This window comes from Melanerpes formicivorus, unplaced genomic scaffold (assembly GCF_026170545.1).
Source record: "Melanerpes formicivorus ecotype bairdi unplaced genomic scaffold, bMelFor1.0.p_v2 SCAF_12, whole genome shotgun sequence".
Taxonomy (NCBI): Eukaryota; Metazoa; Chordata; class Aves; order Piciformes; family Picidae; genus Melanerpes; species Melanerpes formicivorus.
In genome coordinates this window covers 767,331-773,066 of record NW_027142364.1, presented here as the reverse complement: position 1 = coordinate 773,066, position 5,736 = coordinate 767,331, and the positions used below count along the sequence as shown (strand labels likewise).

Below are 5,736 nucleotides of genomic sequence, written 5' to 3'. Positions count from 1 at the left end.
CCCCGCCGCCCGCCTTTTCCGCTGCCTCACTTCCGCCGCACGCCCCGCCCCCAGCGGCCGGCACCGCGGGTTCGAGCCCCGCCTCCGCCTCCGCCCCCACCCCCGAAGCGCGTCCTTCGCACATCCGCGGCGCCCAGCCCCGGGGGAGAACCGCAGCGTCCCTTGGACAATGCGAGAGAGACACCTTGAGCAGCTCTCCTGGCTTCAAGCACAGATCTGATTCCCCTGCCCGAGGCTGCCCAGAAGATTCCAAGGGAAATGGTAAATCTTGGGGTGCCCTCCCCACTTCTGCACCCGAATTCTGGGCTCCTCTGGCTTCCTTCTAAATGAAAAGCAGATATTTACATAGCTACCAGTTCTGGCTCTGCTGCTGCTGTGCACGGAATACGTAGTCCAAGTTCTCTGGGGTGTTAAATTAAACCCTTCAAATGAGATACAATTACTCACTGAATTATTACCCTCTCAACAGTTAATTCACGTTCTTTTTGTTCCCTTGAATGCCGCTGTGCAGCTCTAAACGCTTCTTCACTCTCATTTCTTTACACACCCTTCTGTCTTATCTTTTTTTTTTCTATATGAATTACATTAATTCCAAAATTGCCAACACTCAGGACCCTGAAACAACCTCACACACTGATTCTCCAACCACTTTTTAGGTGAAAAGCTGCTTCTGGCAAAGGAAACCCTCGTCCAGGTGCTCAAGCTGTTGTTTTCTTTTTCCTTTCTCCTCAGCCAGAGCCAAGCTGTGGTGAAATGAGGCAGCACCGTGGCAGGGTCGTGCTCAGGGGGGGCTGTGCAGCAAACATCTTGGGGGCTTTTTTGTGGCTATAGCCAGTTTCAGGTAGCTGGAATCTCAGCAAGACTCAGCTTTCAATTTGAATGAAGAGACAAGTAAGGGGCAGAGAGCAAGATCTTGGAATCATCAGCACAGCGAGCGGGTGAACTTGGGGTGAGGCTAGCCAGAGAAAAGAGAGAAAAGGAGGGGACCAAGAATAGAGAGCACAGGGACTGGAGGACACTGAGGAACTTCACCTGAGAGGCAAGTTACAGGAGGGAGCATGGGAGAGAAATGAGAAATCTAGCAGGAAATATACTTCCTTACTTCTCCTTGCTTCTCATCCTGCACCTGTGGCTTAATGCAGACTAGGGAAGCACACTCCCTGGCTTCTGGCATTCCTCATCCTGCATGAACTTCCAGGCCTTCTTTAGCCTGTAGGTGAATATAAGTTGGAGTAATTATTATCCTCAGTTCTCTTATTTCAATATTCCAGGTCAGAAGATGTCTTTGATGCTAACCTGAAATGCACTCAGCATGGAATGTCTGGGCCCTGTCTGACCACCAGCAACAAGCTGTGGTGACACTCTCAAGTGCCACTTGTCTTAGAAGCATTGCTGAGGCTCATGTTACGTCCCAACAAGAAGCTGGTTCTGTCTCTTGGATCTCCTGAACACTATTGAAGAAAAATATTCTGGGGTTACCTTGAATCACTCAGGTGGCTCTGACAGATTTCCTCCATTTGGTCCACTCCCTCTCCCTCACAGTGCATTTGGGCACCTCAGCAGTGCACACATCTGAAACAAAAGGGATTTTGGTGCAAAAAGAGATTCCCATGTGAGTGTACCCCCCTCCTGCATTTCAGCCACATCTTCCACCCTGTGAAAAACCCAACAGATTCTAAAGCAAGCATCACAGGCTCAGCTGGTTTTGGTAGGTTTGTAGATTTAGATGTTGAAAAGATAGAAAACATGCACCTGGGCATTATGGAAAGATCCATTTCATTGAATCACAGAATCATCATAGAATGGGTTGGGTTGGGTTGGGAGGGACTACTCCACTCTGCTGAGACCTCACCTGGAGCACTGTGTCCAGTTCTGCAGCCCCTAGTACAGGAAGGATCTGGAGGTGCTGGAAGGTGTCCAGAGAAGGGCCATGAGGGTGAGCAGAGAGCTGGAGCTGCTTTGCTCTGAGGACAGACTGAGTGAGTTGGGGTTGTGCAGTCTGGAGAAGAGAAGGCTCCCAGGAGACCTTCTTGTGGCCCTCCAGTATCTGAAGGGGGCTACAAGAAAGCTGGGGAGGGACTTTTGAGGGTGTCAGGGAGGGATAGGACTTGGGGGATGGAGCAAAACTAGAAATGGGGAGATTGAGATTGGCTGTGAGGAAGAAGTTGTTCCCCATGAGGGTGGTGAGAGACTGGCACAGGTTGCCCAGGGAGGTGGTGGAAGCCTCATCCCTGGAGGTGTTTGCAGCCAGGCTGGATGTGGCTGTGAGCAACCTGCTGTAGTGTGGGGTGTCCCTGCCCATGGCAGGGGGGTTGGAACTGGCTGAGCCTTGAGGTCCCTTCCGACCCTGACAATTCTATGATTCAGTATTTAACAGAGTGCAGATCAGAGGCCCAAAAAAAGCCCTCACAAAGAAGCCAGCCACCAAAGCACAGCAGAATGAGGCCTGCTAAATACTAATTCTATGATTTTAAAGATCATCCAGTTCCAACCCCCCTGCCATAGGCAGGACTGAGTCAGGGTTGGTTGTGTAAGGACTGAAGGGTTTGTCTGGTGGAGTGTACAACACAGAGGAGTACACAGACATGAATGCTGTAATTCTTACAGCAGCTGTGGCTGGAGCCTAGAAAAAGCAGAATTTACTCTGCTCTGAGCCATCTAAATCTGCAACATTAATTAAGAGAGAGGAACAGAACGCTCAGGCACTCCCCTTGGAAATCATTACAGTGATACATACCAGGAGGTGAAATCGTGTCCTAGAGTCTATCCATCAGCCCCAGACCTATAAAGGTAAAATAACAGATAAGTAACATCTATCATTTCTACTGAAATTACTGTGTTTGCAGTAATGTGCTGCTGTAAGGCAGCTCTGCCATCCAGATGAGCACAGAAAATGCACATTTCAGCCCCTGGCTGTATCTTTTATTGTCAACAAGAACAAGCACTTGAGGCAGTTGGGATTCCTGGCCCTGACCCTTTGCATTAATAGATATTCCCCCCCCCCCCTCCCCTGTAAGTCTGTTAAAGTTATTCTCAGTGTGTGTTGGGAAGCCCTGCCCCAGTGGATAGACTCTTCCCAAAGATCATCTCACCAATGATTTCCCAGTGTCTTCTTTGCTGTCCTCTGCATTATTCAACAAGCCACATCCTGAGAGCAGGAGGGGGGAGAGCTGAGGTGCTGAGTCAAGGCACATGTTCTGAGGGATGCTTTCCAGTCCTTTGCTTTGGTGTCTGAGCAGAGATGAGGGGTCTTTAAAGTCCCCTCCAAAGAGTCACTGACAAACACTTTGCCCTGAGGCTGTCACTGGAACACATTCAAATTTCAGATGGGAAAAACAGCAGGAGAGGGGTGGGGGGGGAAAAAAATGCTGCTTAAAAACCTCTTATCAAAAGGTGTTTAAATAATGAAGTCCAAGTGAGAAGTGAAGACACCTAACACTTGTGTGAATAAACAAAACCAGGAGCATGCTTCTCAAACAGCAAGTTTCCTGCTGGGCTGTGCAAGGAGCTGGTATCTACTCAGTAATTACAACCTGGGGTTTCAGATACTTTGAATTGTTTAATGGTGTGAGGCATTTAGAGAGGAAAAAACACACCCCAGACACTTGTGCATTCTTGGTTTTACAGATTCACTAACTGCTATCTGCCTTATTACAGCAGCAAGACAACACCTGGCAGCTAGGGCAAGCTCTGGGTCACAGCCATTAAGCATCTCCAAATGTTAACCCTCAGAAAGGATACCCATCAGAGATCATCACATCAGCAGGTGGTCTTAACACAGTCCAAACCTCTTCCCAGGCAAGCAGGACACCTGGACAAGCTGCAGCTGGGATGGACTGCACCCTCCATCACAGCTCTGCTGCCTTTACCTGGATTGAGCATGTAAAAGATCCTTTGTGTTCCTCCTACAGGACACAAAAGCCAGATCTGGAGGCAGCAGAATGTGCCTGCTCCAGGTGTAGAGATAGAGAATTATTCAATGGACTTACCACTGCTGGTTCCTTCTGCTGTAGCTCCATGTTAGACCTGCAGTGTAACAGCATCTTGGTGGAACTAAGCCTTTGAGGCAATCTTTTGAGCTCTTGGGTTCACCTTGGAAAGGCACCCAGGGAGAGCACCACTTGCAGAGTGATCCACCTCCAGCACAGCCACCTGCAGGCTTGGAGTTAAGCTGCTCCAGCACTGCATCACTGTCCCACCCACACGGCCAGGACCGATGGATGCTGGTGAATCACAGAATGGTAGGAGTTGGAAGGGACCTCTGGAGCAGGGTCACCTCGAGAAGGTTACGCAGGAACACATTGAGGCAGGTTTGGAACCTCTCCAGAGATGGAGACTCCACCAGCTCTCTGAGCAGCCTGCTCCAGGGCTCTGTCACCCTTCCATTAAAGAAGGTTTTCCTCGTGTTTAGATGGAACTTCTGGTGTTCCAGTTTGTGCCTCTTGCCCTTTGCCTTGTAGGAAGTTGTCTGCTGGCTTGCATGCCTCCAGAGCAAGTGCTGAGGGCAGCATTTGGCCCTTTTGCCCTCCCTATCCACAACACACAAAGGAATCCTGAGCAGGCTGGTGCTGACTTTCCCTTGCATGTCCCTGCAGACATCTCAATGTTTATGGAGGGACACAGAGCACTTGGAAATGCAGTCTGTTCCTGGAAAAAGCAGTGCAATTCCTAATCAAACTGCTGGAAGTCCTGAGTATGTGTTTAAATCTGTTTGACTGAAGTGAATGACAAACCCTCATTAAAGAGCTCTCACTCAGCATGCACCAGCAGGTCAGGCACATGCAGCATATTTGATGTCAGGCTTAAGGACTCCATCCACTGCTTCTGCCTTGCCTTGGCTGAATTTGACACAACTTAAGAGTATTCACTGGCTTTAGGGTGGCTTTGGACTCAGTTCTAGGTTCCTTATATGTCAGTAGAGAGATACTCCTGAGGGTGATAGAGGCTGGGAGCCAACTTTGGTAGCAGACCGCTCTCTTGAGGTTGATGTCTAAGCTCAGCCTCCAAGTTTGGCCACCACTGTCTCATCTCCTAGGGAGTCACAAACCATTTTTAGCTCCCAGCTCCTGACTCAGCTCTAAAGCAGGAGGGTCCATCCAAAGAGGAGTGGTAGCAGGTTATCTATGACAGAAAAAAACCTGCAGCCACCTTCTTGCTGTGAGCCAGGGGGACTCCTGGCGCTGTCTGCAAGCTACAGTCTCCTGGTTGTGCTGAGGAAAGTGTCAGCTTCACATGGGCCTTGGGGAGGAAGCTGATACTGCAACACTGTCCCTTGCTTAGGGACAATATGAGGTGAAGAATTATTCCATAATTCTGATGTCATAGCTCTTCTAACACTTCAAATCATAGAATCAGCCAGGTTGGAAAAGACCTCAGAGATCATCAAGTCCAACCTATTACCTACTCCCTAACACCTCCTGACAACTAAACCATGGCTCCAAGTGCCACATCCAGGGTGACCCACACCCCCAGGGCTGGTGACTCCACCACCTCCCTGGGCAGCACATTCCAATGGTTCTGGGAAGAACTTTCTCCTCACCTCCAGCCTAAACTTCCCCTGGTGCAGCTTGAGACTGTGTGCTCTTGTTCTGGTGCTGTAACAGAGATAGAGGTCTGTCGGGAGTTGCAAATATTCTGTAAGGTTGGCAAACTTCTTAACTGGTTAAAAGGTCATGGAGGGAAAGAAAAAGGGGAGGTGGGGAGGGACTCTTCAGAGTGACTGGCATCAAATGAACA

At 49.4% G+C, this 5,736-nt stretch overlaps 1 protein-coding gene across 2 annotated transcripts in view; it reads right to left on the bottom strand.

Moving 5' to 3' along the window:
• The window catches only part of STRIT1 (small transmembrane regulator of ion transport 1), a 221,839-nt gene that overhangs the window by 29,890 nt on the left and 186,213 nt on the right, over positions 1-5,736 (bottom strand). The window lies entirely within an intron of this gene.